Source organism: Tenrec ecaudatus, chromosome 2, assembly GCF_050624435.1.
Source record: "Tenrec ecaudatus isolate mTenEca1 chromosome 2, mTenEca1.hap1, whole genome shotgun sequence".
In the NCBI taxonomy this organism is placed as follows: domain Eukaryota; kingdom Metazoa; phylum Chordata; class Mammalia; order Afrosoricida; family Tenrecidae; genus Tenrec; species Tenrec ecaudatus.
This window is the reverse complement of record NC_134531.1, coordinates 248,268,077-248,294,186: the sequence shown is the minus strand read 5'-3', so window position 1 is coordinate 248,294,186 and position 26,110 is coordinate 248,268,077.

Here is a 26,110-nt window from a genome sequence, read left to right as displayed (position 1 = left end):
GTAAAGTGGCGCAAGAGGTCACATTATTTTACGACTGCATTTGTAGGAAAGTCAGTCATCGGAATTCTATAAATGTAAAAAAGTAGATTAAGAGTTGCCAAAGGGCTGGGGGAAGGAAATAATAATAAAAGGCATTTGTTATTTTTTAAAGTCTATTATGGTTAGGGTGAAAGTTTACAGAGAAAACTCATGTTTTATACAATAATTTATATATATTTTGTTTTGTGACATTAGTTGCAATCTCCTCAGAATCTTATTTATGTATAATTACAGAAAGGTAGGCAAAACAAAGATGTACAGGTTAATGACATTATTAAGAAACAGCCTGGTCAAGGAGTAACACATCCTCAGCCCCAAAATGGAGACTTATCATTTTGTTCCATTCTGAAAATTTTACATTATCACCCAAGAATGCATCCCTAAAACACTAGTTTAGTGCTGTTCATTATTTGTACTTTAAATAGATCCACACAGTATTTATTATTTTGTGACAAATTTCTTTCACTAAACATATTTTGGATTTCTGAAATTCTACTTTAAAGTGATGAAGAGCAAGGATGTCACACTTTGAGGACTGAGCAATGCCATGGGATTTTCCATTGACCTTAGCCATGGGATTTTCCATTGCCTCATAAGCATATGAAAGTTGGACAACAATTAATAAAGACCAAAGAATAGATGCCTTTGAATTAGCATGTTGGCAAAGAGCACCGAAAGTACCATGGACTGCTAACTGAACAAACAAATCTGTCTCGGAAGATCACAGCTAGACTGATCCTTGGAGATGAGTATGGCAAGACTTGTCTCACAAGTTTTGGGCATGTTTTCAGGAGACCAGTCCTTAGAAAACGACACAATACTTGGTACAGTGCAAAGTCAGTGGGAAAAACAAAAACAACTCAAGGAGATGAATTGATACGGTAACTCAACAATGGGTTCAAACATAACAATTGTGAGGATGCAGAGTCCAGTAGTACTTCATGCTGATCTAGACAGGGCCACTATGAGGCGGAACTGACGAGAAGGCACCCACCACTACTATGTTGGTTAGTATTGGGTTATGTGTTGGCTAAAGCCAAGGTCAACAGTTTGACTCAACCAGTTACACCTAGGGAGAAAGGGGATTTCTGCTCCTATAAAGAAATATAGCTTCAGAAACCTAAAGAGCCAGTTCTACTTTGCTCATCCTTAAGGATTGTTAAAAGTCAATGGCAGTGGGTGTTTTACACAATTAATGTATGTATGTATGGATTGTGATAATAGTTGTATGAGCCCCAATAAAATGATTTTTAAAAAAGAAATTATGACATAAGATTATCTCTCTCTAAAGTGTCTTGGAGTCTCTAACTTGTAAACTACTATTTGTCTACCTTCATGGAAAAAAATAATACACTAATCTTTGTTAAAGATGGCATCACCTATCCCTTATCGGTGAGTTCAAAGTGAAATGTTCACATATAGAAACTGAATTTCGGTTTATGCTCTGAGAAGGAAAAGGCAGAGGCAGTGATTCTCTCCATAGACTAGACCTTGTAGAGACTCTATTAACACCGAATTTGGACCCCAGCTATAAGGGATTTCCATTGAACTCAAGGTCAAAATGAAGTCTAAAGTATGGAAATCTAATCTCAAGACTAACATTATAATTCTTAATTATAATTTTCTGGTTCGAAAATCAGCATCTTGAAGTCTTACTTGTGTGCCTTGTCATGACTACCTTGTACTAAACTAAAAAAGTTTATGCACGACAAGTTCATGTATTTATGTTTAAAATAAAATCCTCATCTATTGGTTACTTAAATTTTAAGATAAAATCCTACAAGAACTATTACTCTTAAACACTCTATGTTTTTAAAAAAATACTATAGCTATTGTTATTAGAGAAAGAACATGTTCTGTTCATTTCACCATAATAAAGAGGCACCCCTCAAGTCCACTTAATGTAAGATTCCGGCACAAAGACCATGGAAAAAGAACCTGAAAAATTAACTGGTAACGTAATTATTTAGTAGTTCCCTCAAGAAGCTGAGGTACTTTGTTTCTTTCTCCAGAACATGAACAGAATAAAAATAAAGCATGGAAATGTACTTAGCAATTCAAGATCAGAGGAGGCAATGGTATTAGAGATTAAAACCTGAGCAGACTGCGGATGACAGTGGAAGCCCAAACTCCATTTGCACAGTTCCCACACAGATTAAGCCTCCAGTGAATCTCCTTAGACCATGAACAAAGAATGGAAATAGTCTTGTTATACACTGAGTGCATTGGAAAGTAGATTAACACAGATAATTTTTAACGTTATTGTTTTTCTCTTTTGGTCCCTTTTAAATTTGTTCTAGTTTTTATATTTTCTTTTGGATTGAGGGCTGTTTTTTTTGCATATGATTTTCTTTCTTTTTTTTTGGAGTTTTCAGTGGTTTATTGAGCATTCAATATTTTGCCATGATGACTTAGGATAGTTAGGTTTTTTTTTTTATTTTGTGTTTTACATTTTATTAGGGGCTCATACAACTCTTATCACAATCCATACGCATATGATTTTCTTTAAATAAAATCTAGGATAGGACTTAGTTACTGTGAAGACTATAAATGGATTCAGTTTCTTTGGGTTAGGACAGGGCAGGCTGGGGCAAATGGTGAGTTTAAGACTGAAGAAAATGTTCTAAAATTGATGGAGATCATAACTGCACAGCTCTTTTTAATATATTTAAACCACTGGGTTGTGTGGTATATGAATTATGTCAATTAAACTCAAGTTAAATTTTTTAAATGCAGTTAGCAAGTAAATTGTTTATAAAACTCATGGCAAATTTACTGAATACATGCCGTGGCAATTACATTATATCCTGTCAGCCTGTCAATAAAATTGCAGCTTGATGACCTCATTTTGAGGCATGACAGAAATAAGTAGCTCAATGGAGATCAAACCCAGTCTCTCTGCCTTCCTTTTCTGCGCTGAGACAGTCAGAGAGCTGGAGGAGACCCGTGCCAACACTGAAATGCATACACTGCCACTGGATCCACAAGACCTTCTACCCACTGGCCTGCGATATTCCTGCATTTGGCATCATTACATATACTGTGAATCTAAAGAGGAATTTATCGACTAGTACCGAACATATAGGCTAATATCGGACTTAGGAACTTGATCTGAACTGGGCTGAGATGTTTTCTCAATATATAATTGCTCTTTTATATAAAGTTCTTATACACATGAGTGTATGACTGTTCCTCTAGTCAACCCAGACTAACACTTTCTTTCATAAGTGATATACTATACCAAACTCACACAATAACAGCATTGATCACATTCCGTTCTATGCTATGTTCCAAATGGGCAGCCTTAATCATCCTGTAACAACCCTGTTAATACAGCAGTTCTCAACCTGTGGGTTACGACCTCTTTTGGGGTCAAAGGACCCTTTCACAGGAGTCACTTAAGACCATTGGAAAACATGTATTTCCAATGGTCTTAGGAACCAAGTCACTGCTCCTCTATCCATCTCCAGGAGGGTCTGCCCACATACGTGTACGCAGCGTAATGACATAATCAGACAACCCCATCACATTCAACTTGTACAAATAAAGGTGGATGTGACAGGGTTGGCACCACAATGTGTTTATGTGGACAAGTCACACATGCGTAGAGAGCAGCTGCTGTGTTAAAAGCAGCTACTGTGTTAAAAGCAGCGACAGTGTTAAAAGCAGCAGTATTGGTGGTAAATGACACTTCATGAATTATTATTCCTGGGTAAAATCATAAACTACTGCAAAAAATCGATATCTGTACCATGGGAACTTTATCTGGATGCTGATTGGTCTTTTTATATTCAGCTGTGGTTGATGTGAATACTGCTCCTTGTGATAGTAACAGGTATGTAAAAACACAACATAGAGAATGTTAAATCATAGGAAATTTTAATAAACTGTATTGACTAAATTGTGCCATGTATCATCTTTAGTACTATTTTTTTTTTAAATAAGAAATTTAAACAAGGCGCTTGACTTGAAGGGAAAACTATCTAGGCTTCATTGAGAGTAATTTACGCCTACTTAAAGACAGATTGCCCTACATGTAATAGCTACATACAAAAATGTTATAAAACTGTCCTTGGTTTTACAATGATAAATGAAAAACATAAAAATTCTTCAATCGAACAAGGCATGCAAGGATTTTTTTCATGTCATTTTTTTTGTTTTTGTTAAACAGTGAGAGCAAAATAACCTACTGAAATACAAAGAGAGAAGCTGAATGAGCAAGCCACTGATGGAGAAGGGGAGCTTTCACAGAACCAGTGTTTTCCCCATCCCATCTCCACCTGATGTTGATCAAAACATACCATTGGTGATTTAGTAAACGAATAAATAAACAAAGGGAAAAATTTAATATGCTTGTGTACATGCACCAGTTACTTTGTGTACAATAAAGGAATGAGGAAGGGGAAATGAAATAAAGAGAAAACTATACTGTAGTTGTCAGGAGGTGGTGGAATCAAACTGTGGTTTTCTAATCGAGAATGGATTCTTGGTCGGCTGGAAGAGAGTTCTGGAGGAAAGGAGCAGGCTCCCTTAGAAGATGCCTCCTGTCTGCTGCTGGAACACATCAATTGTATCTTCATCCTCCATTTCCAACTGTGCAGGTGTGTCTGTTTCATTGATTGGCTGTCTGTCGAATCAAATCAGATCTGACTCATTGACAAACCCTGTTCACAATAGGCTTCCATTAGCTTACTAAGTGGGTGTGCCTCTGAATCTTAATCTGCACCACAGAACCATCCTGCCCTACCACCTTCAAGTTAATCTGATCATTGTTCTCAGTCTTGACTCCTCCCTTGAGTTTTTTGTTGGCCAGGGTGAATGCTGAAGTCTTCTCAAAAGAGGTACCAGGTCCGCACCAAACGAGCACACAGGCAGCTGCAGGAACAGCAGGAGGAGGTGGCAGTGGTGGAGGAGGGAGAGCCATCTTTTGTATTATTAAAGCTATGGTTATATATTATTTTCATTAGCCAACCATCCCATGACAATGGATCATGTAGAAGAACGTTAAGAAAAGATAGTGAGGATTTTTTATGGTATGGTTTTACTTCAATGACAGCAGGAACTGAGAAACTACAATGTCTTACTTGTTGTGAAGTTCTATTAGTTGAATCTATGAAGCTGAACAAACTAATATGCCATTTTGATAGCAAATATCCGAGCTTTGCTGGCAAGGATACCAACTATTTTAAAAGCAAAGCTGATGATAAACTCAAGAAAGCCAGACTTGACACTGGTGGCAAGTACCACAAACAAAACGTAGCAGTCATTGAAGTTTCATATTTGGTGGCACTCAGAATCACCAGCGCTATGAAACCCTACACCATTGCTGAGGATTCACTGTTTCCAGGGGCCAGTAAATTGTTCGAGTTATGATCAGAGATGAATTTGTTACAAAATTGAGCGCAATTTTCTTATCAAATGACACTGCCTGCAGAAGAATAGCAGACAAGGCTGCTGATATTCTTGATCAGATAATCCAGGAAAGTAAATCTGCTCCACTTCCAATATTTAGCATCCAGCGTGATGAATCTACAGACGTTGCAAACTGTTCACAGTTACTGTTTACCTGAGGCATATTAATGATGGCGACTTTAAATATGAGTTTCTTTTTTTGCAAACCTCTTAAAATGGCAACTACTACACGTGTGTGTATAGCCTTATAAACCTCTGAGGCAGTTTTAGTCACAATCGACTTGAGAGTAATGAGTTTGGTTTTATACTTCCCATGCCTATCGCAGTAAGTACTAACTGCTTAAAAAACGCTGAAAACTTATTGCTGAAAAGGTGATCAAATCATGGATCAAATGATAGCAACTCAAAAGATTAGCTAGGAATCTTGGAGTAGTAAGTTTATGCTAGTGAGGAATAACTCAGAAAAGTATGGTAAGAATGGTTGCTTAATTCAAAAAGTATGTGTCAATAAATTATATATACAAACTGCTGAGTTAGTAGTTTATATTTACCTCTACACATTCTCACAAACAAAATATAGAAAATTTACAGAAAACAGAGAAATACCAGTAAACATCATTGTAGAAAAAAAAAAGCCAGGATCTCAGTATTTTCCCAAAATCATTAACTTGAAAAAGTGCTAACTTACTTCTTCAGCAGACATGTGAAATCGTAAAACATTAGGCAACACACTGCCATATTCCCACCTAAGTGCACGAATCCGCAGTAACCGGTCATACCTAGGACATTGAGAGAGTATTAGCATACAAACAAGCAGGAAATCAGACATTGTTCTATCAGTAAGGACTCAAGGATCTTATCAACTAAACTGTCATTTGTGGATTTTTTTTTTTTTAAGATTCTGATGCAAATAGATCTACTCTAAGAAGACATCTTTGGGACTACCAGAAATCGGGAATAGGAACTGGGCTGATGCCCCTAGCACTGTTCATTGTCGTAACTGTGATGGTGACACAGCAGTAATGTGGAAAAAGATCAGAAAGGCCCTTATTTCTTAGACATGTATCCTAAAGTATATAGTGGTAAAATGTTATCTGATGTTTAGTACTTAGTTTTAAGTAGCCTAACATACATATGTCATAAATTATGGAAAATGTATTGTTAAATTTATAAGACAACTCCAGGAGCTTCACTATATTATTCTCTCTGCTTTCAAGAATAGTGCAATCTTTTACAATACAAATTTTAAACTGGAAAAACGAAATTAAAATGCTTACATTAAATCAAACTTAAAAGAAATAACTCACTGCCACATGGAGTTGTTTGACTCATACTGACACTGTAAGGACAGGATAGAAGCGCACCAGTGAGTTTCCGAGATTGTAACTCTTTTTTAAGAGTAGAAAGCCTCATCTTTTCCCCGCAGAACAGCTGGTGGTTTTGAAATGCTGTTTCTGGTTAACAGTCCAGCGCATAAACACTGAAAACACTCTCACTTCCATCAAGCCAATGCTGACTCATAGCAAACCCCTGTGGGTTTCCGAGATTGTAATTATTTACAGGAATAGAAACACGGCCTTTTCCCCTCGGAACTACTAGTGGTTTTGAACTGTGGACCATGTAGATCACAGCCCAACAAGTAACCATGCTACCAGGGCTCCATGCATAACCACAGAGATAAATAAATCTGAGATCTGTTGCTATCAACCAGAAACTTAATTGAGAAACCCCATGGAAAACTCTTCTTTGTTTCCTGCTACTACAAGTAAAATCACAGCAGCTTACAAGTACGCAATAGTGCAGCGTCGATTTCTTAACAAAGAACAGTGCCGAAATTTGATGGTTGGTATCAAATTGCTTCTTCCGTCTGATTTTGCTTCATTACTAGGAAGAGAATTAAAGAGAAAATGGATAAATACACTGCAGAACAACAAAAATTTTTAAGTTTTATTGACATGTAACAATTCACATCAAACAATTCAATAGTTATTAAGAATTGTACAAAAAACTGTACAATTACCACTACAATCAATTTTAGAACATTTTCTTATTTCTTGTACTCATTGTTATTAGCTTCCTCTTTCCCACCAACCACCCCTACAATCCCCACAAGAAACCATTAAATCCAGTTCCTGGCACTACAGAACCAAAAAAATTAATTTTTCCATGATATTTTTCAAAGGACTGATACACGTACACATTTTTACCTATTTGTACGTAACAGTTTACCTAAGCAAATTGTGCTGCTTCTACTTCAGAACTTTTATTTACACATTACAAGATTAAAGTAAGAAAAAGCCAAGTTAACTAACTTGTCAATGCAATGATACTATAATAATTTAATCTCCTTTAACCATTTGGTATTGTACAGTTTTGCACACTGATTGCTTTCTATTATTTCAAAAGACAAGTGTCCTATTTGTTCACTGAGGTAAGAGAAAACCTGACATCATGGCCCGAAGAAGGTGGTCTTACATGATGTTTCTATTGTATGAGCACTCCGCTTCTAGGAGCACTTCCGAATCCTCACCACACTACTGTAGCTGGACATGGAGTCAGCAGTTTATTCATTCAACAAATATTTGCTATTTCCCCATCTATATTTTTTACTATACTTTAGGGTTTTTTCATATACAGAGGAAGTAGTTTCACCCTATAAAATGCACATCTTCTTAGACACTTGATATGGATCACATTTTAAAACCAGAAGAACAAAAGGAGTAAGTATCTACTTTAGCATTTTAAAGCAATTAGATGAATATAAAAAGGGTCCACCATGCTTTGTTCCACATAATGCACTAGGCCCTGAAAACAGGAAAAATGCACACCCTGTGCTGTTAGGTTTTTCTATCTGCTGTCACTCTATGGGTACCAGATTATGGTCTACATTGTACAAACTAAGCACAAATACACCTAATACCAAGTACTTAAAAACATACATCAAATGTCCTAAACAAAAATCACATTTATAGGTGGGTAAATAAAAAGATTTCTTTTGATATATAATTTAACCAGACATTGCTTACAGTGATTGTTTTCTCAGAAGGACATCAGGAAGATGGGGGACCAATTTTTAAAACAAGAATTTACAAGTGTTATGAATACAAGAAAGTAGTTCAAAGTGGAACACATCCTGGCCCACCAAGCCCTGAGGACGATATTTCCACTCAGAGAAGTCAAAGCAGAGAGGACCATATGGCCAGTCCACTATGAGACACGATGTACCTCACTGACCCATAGTGCTACCAGGGGACAACACTGGAAACACAGTGTGGGAACTGTGCCCAATCTGACCCCATCACACTGAGGCAAAACACTAAGAGCCATGCAACAGAACAGCAAAGGAAGCAGAGCAAAGAAGTCTTGAGGGAGTACAAAAAATAGACTTTGGGGCCAGAGTGTGCCACCCCATCAGACTCAACTGGAAAACACTCCTAAAGGTCAACAAACAGACCTTGAACTATTTACAGGCTTTTCTTTTTTTTTTTTTGTCTTTTTTTGGTTTTCTTTTGTTGCTTCGTTTTGCTCTGTCTTGTTTTTTGTGCATATTATTATCTCTGCAATTCTATCTAGAAAAAATAGGCGGGATAAACAATCTGAAGGAGAAAACAACGGACTGCTGGTTCTGGGGAGATATGGGAGCAGGGCAGGCGGGGGTGGGGGGAAAGGAAGTGGGTGTTAACAAACCTAGGGACAAGGGAACAATAAGTGATTCAAAATCAATGGCCAGGAGGGTGCAGGAGGCCTGGTAGGGCTTGATCAAGAGCAGTATAACCTAGAGGAATTACTGAAATCCAAATGAAGACTGAGCATGATAGTGGGACAAGAAGAAAGCAAAAGGAAATAGAGGAAAGAATTAGGAGTCAGAGTATTTAAAGGTCTAAATACAGGTGTGTACATGCCAATATTTATATATGATGATGGAGAAGTAGATCTAATGTGCATGTATTTATAGGTTTAGTATTAAAGGACATTGGGACTCTACTCAAATACTCCCTCAATGCAAGAACACTTTGTTCTATTAAATTGGCATTCCATGATGCTCACCTTCCCTACATGATTGCTGAAGACAAAACAGGTGCATAAGCAAATGTGAAAAAGAAAGCTGATGGTACCAGCTATCAAAAGATATGGCCTCTGGGATCTTAAAGGCTTGAAGATAGAGACCCACATGGATGAAGCACACTAACCTGTGTGATCACGAGGTATCTATAGGAACAGGTACCAGTCATCAAAGAACAAAAAAAAATCATCATTGTGAATGAGGGGGAGTGCGGAGTGGAGACTCAAAGTCCATCTGTAGGCAAGTAGACATCCCTTTACAGCAGGGTCACAGGGAGGAGACGAGCCAGTCAGTGTGCAGTATAACACTGATGAAACACGCAACTTTCCTCTAGTTCTTTAATGCTTCCTCCCCCAATTATCATGATCTCAATTCTACCTTACAAATCCGGGTAGACCAGAGGCTGTACACTGATACAGATAAGAGCCGGAAACACAGGGAATCCAGGGCAGATAAACCCTTCAGGATCAATGAGTGCAGCAATACCAGGAGGGTAAGGGGAAGGTGGGGGAGAAAAGAGGAACCAATGATCCACATATAACCCCCTCCCTGGGGGTGGAAAACAGAAAAGTGGGTGAAGGGAGATATTGGACAGTGTAAGACATGAAAAAATTTTTATAAATTATCAAAGTTTTGTGAGGTAGGGAGGGAGGGAGAAGAAGGGTAAAAAATGAGCGGATACCAAAGACTCAAGAAGAAAGAAAATGTTTTGAGAATGATGATGGCAACAAATGTGCTTGACATAATAGATGGATTTATGGATTGTGCAAAGAGTTAGTTATACAAGCCCCCAATAAAATGATTTAATAAAATAAATAAACCTAACCAAACTCACTACCAAAAAAAAAAAATTTCCTGTATCCATTGCTGGTAGGAATGTAAAATGGTATCGCTAATGTAGGTAGTAGTGTCGCAACTCAACAAAAATCTGATCTACTACACCCAGATTTGAAAAGACATGCAAACAGACTTGTACACCAACATTCCTTGCTATACTATTTGCAATGGGTGAAGATAAGAACCACCTAATGCCCATGAATAGGAAAATGTGATATATATGTGTACACACTACTGCTGCTGCTGATGTTGTTACTCAGCCAATCGGAGAAATGAAGAATTGGCACAATCTACAATATGGATGGGACTCGATGTCATTAAACTAGTGAAAGAAGTCAACCACAGCACGGGACTTGGTTTCAATCTCTTGCCACCAAGAACAGTGGCCCAGAACTACCAGTCTGTTTTAATGCTTCTTTGCTTTTTATGGCAGGTGTGGCTCTGCTGTTGTAAATATTATTGGAACGTTTGCCCTATCACCAACTCCTGTTGTTTCTGTAAATAGTACTCAGTCACTTAAAGGTTTAATTTACACAAGTCAACAATTCATGTATTGCAGTTCACAGCTGGCCCATATTTGTATAATTTCCCTTTCTCAACAATGTTCTAAATTCTGTAACATTGGCTAAACTAATGACACCATCAAAGTGTACCGGCTACACATTAGACTCCTAAGTGAAACATCAACAGTTTAAAGTCACCAGCCAAGTCTGTGGGGGAAGGATGAGGCTTTTTACTCCTGTGATGATGTGCAGGCTGGGAGACTCACAGGACAGTTCTACCCTGCCCTATAAAGTTGTCATGAGTCAGCAAGGGGATGATAATTGATAATGTTCTGTAACATAAAATGACAATGATGTCTCTTAGGTGAACCAGAGTCATTTATAAACCATGAGTGGATTTTAGGCTTGTACTTAATTCTAGTCCCAATCTAAGAACAGCTAGTTCTTATGACATGGTCCTGCTTAGTGGTTGCCCTCATGAAGAAATCACTGAAGATATGAGTCTACAGCAAAATGTGGTGAAGAACCTAGATGGTGCCCAGCTATTAGAAAAAATAGTGTTGGGGATTTTAAAGGTTTGTTTTCAAACAAGCAGCCATCTAAGTGGGGTGTCACATGGAAGGAGCACATCAGCCTGTGTGAACATAATCCAAATCTAAAGGCTGGAATGATATCAAAGCTTAAATTGTGAACAATTGGTTTGTAGAAGGCTATGGTTGTCAGTGGAAGCCCACAATCCATTTAGAGGGTCCACAAAGAGATCAAGCCTCTTGTGAATTCCCTCTCGTTATAGCTGAGGGATGTGAAGAGCTCTATTATCAGACACTGTAAATCAATATGTCAGACATAGATCAAAATGCAGTATATCTTATTTGATTTTCCTTTGGACCCATTTTAAAGCTGTTTCAATTTAAAAAAAAAAGTGAAGGGAAAACACTCATGAAGCAAACCCTTGGAGCCTCACTGTGACCATGGACGAGGGGTGGAGGGCCTCGCTAGCATGCAGAGCGCAGTGGATTCCTGCGGATGCGGTTAGGTTCAAACTCAGCACCCCACCATTTGCTCTCCCTTATGAGCCATCTAAATGTGTTCTAGTTCTTAAGATACTTGTAGCTTTCTTTTGACTGAGGTTTTTGTTTTACTTTCATAGTCTTGTTAGTGTTGTTTTTATTGTTTTCACTGTTTTTCTGTATATAAAATCCAAGATAGGTGAATCAGAGGCAGTAACTGGATTCATGGTTCCTTGGGGCAGGGCAGGGGAGGTGGGGAGGAAATGGGGAGCTAATAACAATGAGTCCAAGAATGAAGAAAATATCTAAACCTGATTATGGTGATGATTCTACAACGATATGTGAATTATATACCAATAAACTGTTAAAAAGTCCATCGCAAATTATATAATTAAATGGTTCAATCATATTAAGAAGAGTTGTACAATCATCACCACAATCGAATTTAGAACATTTTCTTCCTTCTTGTACTCACTGTTATTATTGTACTCACTTCCTTCAAACCGCCCCGGCCACAACTCAGGAACCATTAATCAAGATATTGTCTCAATAGATATACCTACCCTAGATTTCATATACACTAAAACATTTAAAAACAGCAAAAAACCTACTAAAAATAACAAAGTAAAACAAAAGTATCCCAACTGAAAAGATAGAAAATATAAAAAACTAAAATCAATTTAAAATGGGTCAAAAAGGAGATCAATGGCTATGGTGCTAAATTTTAAAGGAATTGCATCTGCAATAATCCACTTTCCAATGCACTCTGCATAACAGCAAGGCTAACCACAACACTTGTCTATGCTCAGAGAGGACTCACAGAGCTTTATCCATACATATTTCCCCTGCACTTTGTTTTTACTGAAGTAAAATGGGTCAAAACAGAGGTCAAATGATATCATGCTTTATTGTAATCATCTCTATAACACTCTCTGTCTGATAGCAAGACTACTGACATCCTTCAACTGAGTCAGAGAGGATTCACCGGAATCTTAAACCACTTGTGTGGAACTTGCAAATGATTTTGGATTTCCACTGTCATCCATATCCTTCTGCAAATCAGGTGTTCACAATTTAAGCTCTAATACTATTCCCTCCTTCATATTTGAGTTTTAATTATTCACACTCCTCTGGTCACAAAGGCTGATGTGCTTCTTCCATGTGGACTTAGGTGACATTTCACTCAGAAGGCTGCTTGTTGAAAAATAAGACCCCCATGCGCCATTCTTTCTAAAAATCATACCATCTAAATTTCTTTACTACACTTTGCTATAGCATCCATATCTTCAGTGAGCATCAAAAAGGGCCAAGTCACAAGAACTAATTCTCATATTGGGCTAGAATTAAATGCAAGTCTAAATCCCATTCATGTTATCTATGGTTTACGTACATCTCTGGTTAATCTTAAGAGACATCATTGTAATTTTATATTAGAGAACATTATCAATCACCCCCAGGGGCACATGGCAATTCTATTGATAGTGTGAACTTTTTGATTAAAGAATCTATAAACGAATGCTGATCAAAAGGGAAAAATTCAAAATTGAATTTCAAATTACCAAGAACGCTAGACTTTCTAGAGCCACGTAAACTGGAAAAACCCAAGTCCTAAAATAATCCTTAAACCAAAAATATCCTCCAAAGTGGGTCACTCCACAAAGAGGTGGGATATGGGATAAGACCATCCACCTGAGGGTCTACACCAAGACAAGGCTGGGGCAAATCCCCACAGAAATGAAAGAACCTTGCCAGGAAATCAAGTTTAGGCCAGGGGAGAGGAACATCACTGATAGTTCTGTTGGCGAGCATGGTAGGTGATTGGGGAGAAATATCCTCACATTGGGAAGGGGTGCTAAACAATGATTGTAGGGAACCTATAGGGACAGATTTTATGTTCCTGGGTAAACACTACAAATATGTCTCTAGCCAAAGCTCAATAAAACATGCCATGGACTAAACACCAAGATGTCACTGGATGCTGACCTTGTGGTACGGTAAACCTTGTGGTCAGCATGGCATCACTCGGGCTACACAAGCGCTTAACACAGAGGCCCAGCAGAATGAACTGAGCCTGGCCTCAAAGGTGCCTGTACCCTTGGACTGAGGACTGGGGTGCTTAGATAGAAGAGGAAGCAGAGTGGCTGCCCTGGACCTGTGGAAGTGATGGTCATTGGACCTTGGGGGGAACCCCATTTGGTTGGAGTCCATCAAAAGGGACTCAGAATCACCATATATTTAGTACCTTGATGCTCCCCTCTCAGTGATATGACTGGCTTTGATCTGTTGGGCAGGGATTTAAACTTGGAAGAATTGATCCAGGATGTTTCCCCTGGCATCGATCCCCCCTGCTTAGGGTAAACAGAATTCAACTGAATATGAGATCTAACTGTGTGGAGCAACAACTCATGGGTTTCGGCTCAAGTTAGAACTGTACTTGCAGACTCCTCAAACCTACAGCAGAATGATGTGTCATCGGAAAACTTGATGGTGTTGCCAGTGCAATCATCTTATACTCCAGGGGGAATGATTGACAATGTGTTACTTTTCTGTTTCTATGGGTTTTTTTCCCTGCCTTTCATTTGCTTGTTTTGTTTGTGTTTGTCTTTAGTTGTCTGCTAGTTGTTTTGTTGCTGTTGGTGGGGTAGTTGGTCTTACAGGGTATTAATTTGTCATAGTATGGCTGTCAAAGTAAACCCGAGCTATGCATATCCCAGGGACAAGCAGATGGATTCTGGCCCCAATTTAACTTTAGTCCCAATCCAAAGACAGTTAGTTTGGATAACATGGCCTTGCCCACCTCATGTAATGATCACTGAAGATAAGGGTGCTATAGCTAAGTGTGGTGAAGAAAACAAATGGTGCTCACTATCAATCGGAATAGTGTGTGGAGTCTTAAATTCAAACAAGTAGTCATCTAAACGAGGAGTGAACTATGTCCACAAAGAAGAAGCACACCAGCTTGCGTGACCCAAAGGCACGCAAAACAAATTTCAAAAATGACAAAGGGAAAAGTATCAGAGCCCAAATTTCGAAGACCCAATTTATAGAATGCTATAGAAGATAGGGGGGCCCCAAACCCATCTGCAGAGTATCTAGTCAGATTAAGCCACCAGCAGATCCCCTCTAGTCACAGGAAAGTGTCTCGAACAGCTTTTCTATCAGATAGAGATCATTGTAAGTGTGATTATGCTGGAATGAACTGGATACATGGTCAGATGACCTCCCTTCTAACCTGAACTTGTTCTTGGTCAGTGGTTTTCAACCTTCCTAATATACATTTACTACAGTCCCTCATATTGTGGTGACCCCCCCAACCATAAAATTATTTTTGTTGCTACTTCATAACTGTAATTTTGCTACTGTTATGAATCGTCATGTAAAACCTGATAAGCAGGAAGTATTTTCATTGTTACAATTTGAACATAATTAAAGCAGAGTGATTAATCACAAAAACATTTTCTATTGTGAAAGACTAATTTCTAACTACAAATGAAATTAATTTTGTTGTAAAGCATAGTGTAGCATGGGTAACAGTTTTCACGCCAGTTACTCGTATGTGGGCATATCTGCATATGGGCAGCCCTGCCTAGAGACAGCTAGAGGAACAGTGTCTTGGTTCCTAAGACCATTGGAAATGTGTTTTCAGGTCTTAGGTGACTCCTGTGAAAGGGTTGTTTGACCCCCAACGGGTCGTAACCAACAGGTTGACAACTGCTGTTTAGGTGAGAGCATTTCTTGCTTGTTCTAAGACAAGGTGGTCTTTTCTTTCTTACTCATTATTTGTAATTTTATCTCTAAAGAATTGATTGTGTTAATGATTATGTAAGTCTTCTTGATATGACTGAACTATTGAATTGTGTGATATATGTGGATTAAGTACCAATAAAACTGTTTTAAAAAAGGCTCAGAAACCCACACAGGCAGTCTATCCTGTCCCATAGAGTCACTATGAGTCGGCATTGACTCAATGGCAGTGAGCTTGGTTTGTTTTTGACCAAATCACAGGGCACTATTACTTTGTCTTACAGCTCAAATTCTTCACTGTGCCAAATCCCAGGCTGAACTTTTACTATCTGTAAATCTAGAAACCTTTTGAGCTTTCTGCAGCACTAGTTCTGTATAAACTCCACTCCAACTATGAATAATCTCTACTGCGCCGATACTCAAACCAAACTCTGCCAGTGAGTTGATTTCCACCCAAAGCAGTTCTGCCCATAGGACAGGGTAGAACTGCCCCTCTGGATTTTTAAGACTGTCACTTTATAGGAGTAGAAAGCTTCATCTTTCCTCCTCAGAGTAGCTGATGGTTCCAAACAGCTGATCTTGCAGTCAGCAGCCCAACATGTAGCTATCATGTTGTCTATTGTCTATACTGCCTACTATATATTGTCTATTCTCTTTACTCAATGCATTAAAACATCTATTAATTTTTTTAAAAAGTAAAATGTATGTATTCCACTTTGTTAGTGCTTTTATTCACTTGTATCTCAATTTGGGTCTATCCTAATTCCATCATATCAATCAACCAACAAATATGCATTAAAGCACCCAAAATGCAGATATAACAATAAGCAATATTAAGTCCTTTAGAGCTGGGCTAAATTATATAGTTAGAATATAATCAGGTGCACAGAGATTTAAAAAAACCCAAATATGATGCAAAATCAACTAGCTAATATTATTTCTAATTAATTCTTAACTCTGATAACTTAAAAAAAATCTTATGAAAACTTACACATCGGATTGGTTTTGTTCATATAAAGCCTTCATCTCCTCCAGAATTTGTCTGAGTCCATCCTCCTGGAATATATAAACTGCTTTTGATATATATCCATGGATTCCCCAATGCATTCAATTAATCCCCTAAGTCTATCTGTACTACATTTATCCTCAATTTATATATATAATTTATTTAAAATCCATAGCCATTGCATAAATTCTGGCTATTTATGTACCTATATCAAAAATAAAGGCTTAATCGAGCATGAAAGTACATATTTTCACTGCAAAAACAACAAATACAAGTTTTAAAATATTTCTCCCAATTTTTTCCCCCAAAGACACAGTTTTGGTTTGTACTGCAAGAAAAGAAAGGCCAAAGGAATTTTTCCTACCATCTACCTTAAGATAGAAATTTTTCACTTAGACAAATAAAATGTTTTAATTCTAAAATTCATAAATATTAATAAGATAGTTGACCATTTGAAAAGAAGTGACATCACATATTCTTTCAGCCAAAATACAGTCTTGGGTTCAACCAACCCTGTAGCCAATTATATGTTGAAAATATTTGATGATGATGAATAGCCTTGTTTACTCTTGATGTCATTTATTACCCATTTCATCTCCACAATTCTAAAAGTTACAAGTCCTGCTAGTCTTCAATCACTTAAAAAACTAATTTATCAATATCTGTAGAATTGAGTTTCAATCATCCACATTTCTCACCACTAGCTCATCTCTCTGCCTCCATTAGTTCTTCTCTTCTGATGCATTTTCCATATTGCCAATAACCAAAACCACTTCCATTAAGTACATTTTGATTAAATGACCCTATAGGACGGAGAAAATTGCTCCCTATGGTTTACACAGCTGTAAATCTTTACAGAAGCGGCTATCTTTCTCCCTTAGAATGGCTGGTGTGTTTGAATTGCTGACCATTAGGCTAGCAGCCCAATGCATAACTCCAGGCCTCATTTTACTGCCAATAAGTACTCCAAAATATAAAAACATCCCGCCACACCCCTACCTGAAAACCTCTACCTGATTCCAAATGCCTGTGGAATAATGCCGAAGTTTTTCTAATCCTAGAACCCACCATTGACATCTCCATACATAACCTTTCCAGTTGTGATCATGAGTCTTAAGCCATTGTTTATCACCTGCCTGTGTGAGGGCTAATACTTCATACAAGGCTCGAACACCCACTCCCAACCCCCCAGTAGCATTTCTCTTTATGCTCCCATCTACGCAACACCAGTTTCACTTACCACATTGCATTCTATTCACTTGTGTTTCTTGGTCCTCTCACTGACATCTATCTAGTTGCTGCCCTATGATTGTTTACTACGATGCTTAAACGTACAGGCTCTTGAGCCAGACTTCCAGGGTTCAAGCTCTAGCTCTGCTCTTTACTGGCTATATCACCACTGACAAATCTCCTAACTTCAATTCTCCACTCACATGTTTGAGGTGGGGGGAGACAGCTCAGATCTCACACAATTATGAGGAGAGACAATTGCAAGCTAAGTGCTGAACATCATTCCTACTTCCATGGTATTGTAGTGGACAAATAATCATAATAGTAACAATACGACTGTTAGCACTATTATTATTTCTTGTAGAAACAGCATACAGGGACTCAGCCCTGGGTGTGTCAGGTACAGTTCCTCACTACACCAAGAGCTCTGTACCATCATCATGCCCATTTTTGTTGGTGAGAACATTGGACGCACAGAAAGCCTGAGTCCACAGTGATCGAACAGAGTATGAATCTCAGTCTGGCACCAGAGGCCTACTTCATCATCACATTTTGCTCACTGAGTGCGTGCGCGCACACTAACGCGCATAAAACGCTAGATCCAATAAAAACGACTGGTTCTGTGGGTTTCTGAGGCTGTCAATCTTTAAAAGAACAGAAAGCTTCCAGCTTTCTTCGGCAGAATGGAGGTGGATTCGAATTTACTTTAGTTCGTATTAGGCAACCTTTTACTTGGCTAAGCAAAGGAAAAGCAACAAAGCTAAAAATGAAGCAAAACGGAAGGAAGTAGACTTTGAGGAAGCGCAATTGCTGAGTTGTACAGTAACTTCCTTCTTTCTCCCACAGTAACCTTTTGTTATGCTGTTACTTTCCCTTCCGGAACTTGGCTCACACCCTCAGGGGAATCTGAAGCAAACCGCGAAAAGAGCAGCCCAGGGGAGATCCCGCTCACCCTCCAGCCCCTTTCAGCCAAGCTCCCCGGACCTCCATCCCGCCCTCTGCCGTCCAGCCCGTCATATTAAAGGCGGGCAGCTGCCCTTCTGGCGTGTGGTGCAGTTCGCGGACCACCTCCGTCGCCTTTTCACAGAACATGGCGGGTAGACCTGGTACCGGGACCTCCTTGTCGGCCGCCCACTTGACCGAAGAGTCTGCGGGCTCCCTGCAGCCTAGTTCGCGCCGCGCTTATTAGCGCAGGTCTAGGAAATCGCCTGCGCTTTGGCGGTAAAAATCCCCAACCAATGGGAAGGCAAGGACGCAGGTTGCGTGGCTACGGTGGTTGCAAAGGGACAATTCCATACGCGGTACAGGAAATATGACCGGAAGTGGGGAGGCGGTGACCGGTGCCTTGTTCCGGTGGAACGCGGCCCTCCTGAAAGAGTCCTTGGGGTTCCATTTGACTTTATCCATGAGGTGAGACGAATTTTCCAATACTAATCTGAGCACATAGTTTAGGGAGCAGCATAGCTTGGAATAGATGTACCGCCCACACCCCCCGAAACTTCCTCTTTTCCCGTTTTTAAAAATAAAAATCATTCTATTGAGGGCTCATATAACTATCCATATGTACATACATTGTGTCACGCTCATTTGTACATTTTTGCCATCATTCTCAAAACATTTGCTTTCTCCTTACTCCCTTTATATCAGCTCCTCACTTTTTCCCCTGCTTCATGGAACCTTGATCATTTATCAATTATTTTGTCATGTCTTACAGTGCCCATATCTCCCTTCATCCACTTTTCTGTTGTGCAACTCCATGGAGGGGCTTATATGTAAATCCTTGTAATCAGTCCCCCCTTTTTTTTTAAAATCATTTTATTGGGGGCTTGTACAACCCTTATCACAATCAATACATCATTCCATTGTGTTTAGGACATTTGTGCATTTGTTGACCTCATCATTCTCAACACATTTCCTTTCTAATTGAGCCCTTGGTATCAGCTCCTCGTTTTTCTATCTCCCTCCCTACCCCCTCCCTCCTAAACCCTTGTTAATATTGATAGGTTTAGAATTAAGGTAGCAGATGGACATTGGACCTCCACTTCTTTTCTCCCTCAATTGCAAGAACACTTTGTTCTATTGAACTGGCATGCCGTGATGCTCACCTTAAAAGCTTGAAAATAAACAATCCGCGATCTAGCTCAGAAACAGCAAAGCCCACGTGGGAGAAGCACACCAGCATGTGTGATCACGAGGTGTTGAAGGGATCAGGCATTAAAGAACAAAAAAAATCACATCATTGTGAATGAGGAAGGGTATGGAGTAGGGACGAGGCCAAAACCCATCTGAAGGAAAGTGGACATCCCCTTACAGAACGGTTGTGGGAAGAGAAGAGGTGTTCAGGGTGCAGTGGAGCAACAATGAAACATATAGCTTTGCTCTAGTTATTTTCTATTTGTTTATGTATTTGTTTGTATCATTTTATCAGGAGCTTGCACATCTCTTATCACAACCCATACATACATTGTGTCGAGCACATTTCTACATTTGTTGCCATCATTATTCTCAAAACCTTTGCTTTCTACTTGAGCCCTTGGTATCAACTCCTCATTTTCTCCAACCCTCCCCGCTACCCCCTCCCTCATGAACCCTTGATAATTTATAAATTATTATTTTGTCATATCTTACACTGTCCGACATCTCCCTTCACCCACTTTTCTGTTGTCCTTCCCCCAGGGTGGAGGTTATGTAGGTCCTTGTAATCGGTCCCCCCTTAATACCCCACTTTCCCTCCACCCTCACGGTATAGCCATTCTTAGCACTGGTCCTAAAGAGAGCGTCTGACCTGGATTCCCTGTGTTTCAAGTTCCTGTCTGTACCAGTGTACATCCTCTGGTCTAGCCAGATTTGTGCGGCAGAATTGGGATCATGATACAGGAGGGGGTTGGGAGAGGAAGCATTTAGGAATTAGAGGAAAGTTGTATGTTTCATCATTGCTACACTGCACCGACTGGATCATCTCCCGACAACCCTTCTGAAAGGGGATGACCACTTGCCTACACATGGTTCTTGGGTTCCCAATCTTCACTGCCCTCATTCACAATGATATAAATTTTTTGTTCTTTGATGCCTGATACCTGATCCCTTTGAAACATCATGATCACACAGGCTGGTGTGCTTCTTCCATGTTGCCTTTGTTGCTTCTGAGCTAGATGGCTGCTTGTTTACCTTCAAGTCTTTAAGAGCCCAGACGCTATCTCTTTTGACAGCCAGGATTTGTTTCACCACATTTGTTTATGCGCCCATTTGTCTTCAGCAATCATATCGGGAAGGTGAGCACACAATTATATGACTTTTTTTGTTCTTTGATGCCTGATAACTGATCCCTTTGGCACCTCATGATCACACAGGCTGGTGTGCTTCTTCCATGTGGGTTTTCTTGTTTCTGAGCTAGACAGCTGCTTATTTACTTTGAAGTCTCTAAGACCCTATATCTTTTGATAGCCATTTGTCTTCAGTGATCAGATCATTACACACCTCTTTTTAACAAGTTTAAACTATTGTATTATATGACATCTGAATTATATGTCAATAAAACTGAAAAAATTTTAAAGATTAAAGGAATATATGGAGTCGCTATACTAAAAAGAACTAGTCAATATTGCATCATGTTAAGAGGTATCATATAAGAACCAAAGGTACTGAAAGAAGAAGTCCAAGTTGCACTGAAAGCATTAGTCAAAAACAAGGCTCCAGGAATTGTTGGAAAACCCACTGTAGGCAGTTACATAATCTAATAACTTGAGAAAGGGTAAAGTCTAGCCTGTCAATAGGGTCACAGCGAATGAGGCCTCTGTGGGGCCTGGCTTTCTCCAGAGGATTTTGGGTATTCCTGTATTGCTATCTTGTGGTGGAACACACTGTCTCTTTTCTACACAATCCTGTTGACAAACCACATGGAGACACACTGAGAGAGCCAGAGCCCTGGAGCTGGAGGAGCCACATAGTGACCCCTGCCAGCACCAAGATCCTTCACCGCTACTGGATCTACATGACTTTCCACCCACTGGTCTGTGATATTCTTGCATTTGGCATTATTGCATGGCTACATGAGTCTAAAGAGGAATTTATTGACCAGTATTGGACATAGGGGATAATATTGGACTTACGGACTTGATCTGGACTGGGCTGGGATGTTTCTCAATATACAATTGCTCTTTTATACAAAGCTCTTTCTTATACACATGAGTGTCTGTGAATTTGTTTCTCTGGTCTACCTGGACTAACACATTATGCTACCTGGAGTGGTGTACTAGAGAAACAAATCACAAAGATGGAGAGTGGATGCTTGTTTGACGTCTGCTCATGGTAGTACTTTTTTGGCTAGCCAGAGGTTAGATCTGGCCATTCAGTTTGCTGGGTTGTTTTATGGAAAAAATACAGGAAGTTAAACTTTTTATGATTTCCTTTGATTGCTGTCTTTGGTGATTCCTGTACTAACTGGTAAAAATGAATGTGATTAATGCATATTTAGAGCTCAGGGGTAGAAATCCAGATTGGAGACTGGAAAGTCAACTCGGTGCTCCTCAAGGGGACAGGCACTCCCCTCTCTGGATCTCACTTTTAACATCGATACACAAAGGTCGATTCTGTGAGGGTCACAGACTGGGGACTCCCATGGCCAAATGAGGACCTGTGTGGACTCTGGTTGGCCTGCTTATTCACTGCCATCTAGAAGATTCCAACTCACAGTGACCCTGTAAGACCGAGCGGAACTGCCCCTGTGGGTTTCCGAGGCTGAAATTCTATATGGACTAGAAGGTCTCATCTCTGCACAGCCCCCCACCCTATCCCCCAACCCCCGCTCCCCCAGTGTGACTGGTGGTTTCAAACTACTGACCTTCTAGTTAGCTGCCCAACACATAACCCACTGTGCCATCAGGGCTCTTTGGCCTACTTGGCTTCTATCCAATGTTATTGAATCGCCTTTGAAAAAATCAGGAGGTTTTTAAGAAAACAGGAATTTTGACTTTCTCTAGAAAAATCGATCTGGCATCACTGGAACCTAAACTAGAGGATCCACAATTCCACGTGGCTCTGGGAATCTCAACATTTCTTCCTCCTGCTCAAAGTAAAATGGTTTAAGGGGACCTTTCACAGCTGGTGGGCTGGTCTCCTTTCTAGAAAGTTGCCTCTGTAAAGAAAATGCATCTTTTACCTAGTTGGGGGTGGTGAGGGTAGCAGGAGCTATTGGGTTAAGAAAAAACAGTCCAGGTAGCTTCAGTCTGCCCTGCCAGGGCTTTAGAGGCCAAGCCTTTTTTGCTCCAGCTGACTGACCTGCTGTTTCCAGGGCAGCCCCACCATCTGTTCCCAGATGCAGGGAGGGAGCCGACTTTCCTCCATCACACCTGCCCCAAACTCAGGCCCAGAACTACTGTCTAAACACAGAACAACTTTTGTCTGTGGCCAAATGTGGGACCCCAAATTTCTTCCCTCTTTCCCGATACTCCTTCAGTGACTTGATGACCTGGGCCAGGCTGAGATGAATTAGCTTGCTCCTCACAGCTGGCTGCTGGGTTCCAGTCAACTCCCAGAGGCCACTGGCTGTGCCCATCAGTAGAAGTGGGAGTTGAGAACCCTCAGCTCTTGGCTGAGCAGCTCTGTCAGTCTGTAGCTGTTGACTGTAGCTGCTTCTGACAGCCAGTCTAGCTGGTGCTTTAAGTCATTTCAGTCGCTCCACCTCAGCTGTGATTAGTCTAGTCTCTGTAGCCTCAGAGGGAGGGGAAAACAAAACACCTCAATGACTTTGAATCAGAGTGGGTTATCCTCTTTTAAAAGGCAGAAAGTCTGAATTGGAGGATATTTTTGGGGGGTCTCTTTTATGCATTTCACATTTATGAAATAAGAACTAACAGTATTTGTTCCAGTAAGTGGATCAGAACCACCTAAGGGCACACTCCTCCCACCAGGCCACGCCTCACTAAGAATAGAGGTCCATCACTTGTCTGGCATTTTGTGGTACTGTGGTGACTTTTGTTTTGTGAGATACTGGGAGCTATGTGATTGGCATTTCATATACCAGCAGGGTCACCCAAAGAGCTTCCAGACAAAGAACAGACAATGAAGAAGGAATTGGCTGCCTGCATGGGAAGAATGAGCCATTGAAAACCCTATGGATAGCAGCAACACTGTCAGTTACTAGACCCCCCATGAACAACAGAAGAACATTGTCAGAACGTGTGCCAGAAGATGAGCTCTTCAACTTGGAAAGTACTCAAAATACGGCTGAGGAAGAGGAAGAGCTGACTTTTCATAGGCAAGTCGACCATAATGATGCAAATCGAGTATAGCCATCAGGACCTTCATTTGCTGATGGGGCACAACTCAAAATGAGGAGAAACAGTTCAAATCGTCATTAATAATTGAAACTTGGGATGTATGAAATATGAATCTAGGGACATTGGAAGTCATTAAAAATGAAATGGAATACATAAAGATTGATATTGTAAGCATTAGTTAGCTGAAATGGACTGATATTGACCATTTTGAAACAGAAAATCTTACGGTTTACTCTGCTGGAAATGACACAATCAAGAGAAACAACATTGCATTCATCATCAAAAGGACATTTTAAGATCTATTTTAATGTACAATGCTATCTTTGATAGGATGCTATCTATGCCCCTTCAAGGAGAACCAATCAATACAACTATTGTTCAAATTTATGCACCAACCACCCAAAGCTGGTGATGCAGAAATTGAATAATTCTACCACCATATTCAGTCCCAAATTTGTCAGACTTGCTATCAAAATGCTATTGGAATGCAAAAGTTGAAAACAAAGAGGAAGGATCAGTAGTTGAAAAATATGGTCTTGGTGATAGAAACCAAGCTGGAGATCGCATGACAGAGTTTGCAAGACCAATAAATTGCTGATAGCATATACTATATTTTCCAACTTCTGTTCTTTCCTCTTTGGTTCCAACATTTGCACTCCAATCACCAATAATTACCAATTTATCTTGATTGTATGTTAGAATTTTGCATGATTAATGATTTCTTCAAACATTTGATCAACAACAAAAAAGGTGACCATAAATGTGGACTTCTCCAGATGGAATACACGGAAATCAAATTGACTACACCTGTGGGAAGAGACAATAAAAGAAGCTCAATATCAGCAACTGAAACCAGTCCAGGGACTGATTGTGGAACAGATCAGCAATTGTTCATATGTGAGCTCAAGTTGAAGTTCAAGAAAATGCAAACAAGTACACGAGAGTCAATATACAACCTTGATAATAACCAACCAAATTTTGAGAACATCTCTGAATAAAGCACAGTGTAATTATAAAAAAAATGAAATAAAGAAAAGATACAAGTGCATGTCCAAAGAGACTCTGAAACTTACTCTTAATCAGAGAGTAGCTAAAGCAAAAGGAAGAAATGATGAAGTAAAGAGCTAAATAGAAAATTTCAAAGGACAACTCGAGAATACAAAGTAAAATATTATCACAAAATGTGCAAAAGCCTAGAGTTAGAAAACCAAAACAGAACATATTCAGCATATCTTAAACTGAAAGAACTGAAGAAAAATGTCAAGTCTTGAGGTGCAATATTAAAAAATTCTATGGGCAAAATATTGAATGATGAAGGAAACATCTGAGGAAGATGGAAACAATATGGAGTCACTGTATCAAAAAGAATAGACCAACATTCAACCATTTCAGGAGGTAACATATGAGCAAGAACCAATGGTCAGGAAAGAAGAAATTCAAGATGCATGGAAAGCACTAGCCCAAAACAAGATGCCAGGAATTGCTGGAATATCTATTGAAATGTTTCCACAAGCTGATAAAGCACTGGCAGCACTCACTCATCTATGTCAGGAAATTTGGAATACAGCTACTTGGCTGACGGACTGGAAAAGATCCATATGTGTATACATACCAAAGAAGGGAGACCAACAGAATGGTCAAATTATGTAACACTATCATTGGCATCACATGTGAGTCAAATTGTACTGAAGCTAATACAACAACAGTTGCATTGATTCATTGACAGAAAGTTACCATATTCAGCATTCAAGAGCCATCGTGGCACAGTGGTTACAGGTTGGATTGCAAACCCCAAGGTCAGCAGTTCAAAACCACCAGTCACTCCGTGGGAGAAAGGCAAGGTTTTCTACTCCCATAATGAGTTACAGTCTCAGAAACTCACAGGGGCAGTTAGTTCTACCCTATACTATAGGGTCAGGATGAGTTGTCATCAACTACAAGGCAGTGAGTTTGGTTTCCCAGAGATTTAAGCCAGATTCAGAAGAGGA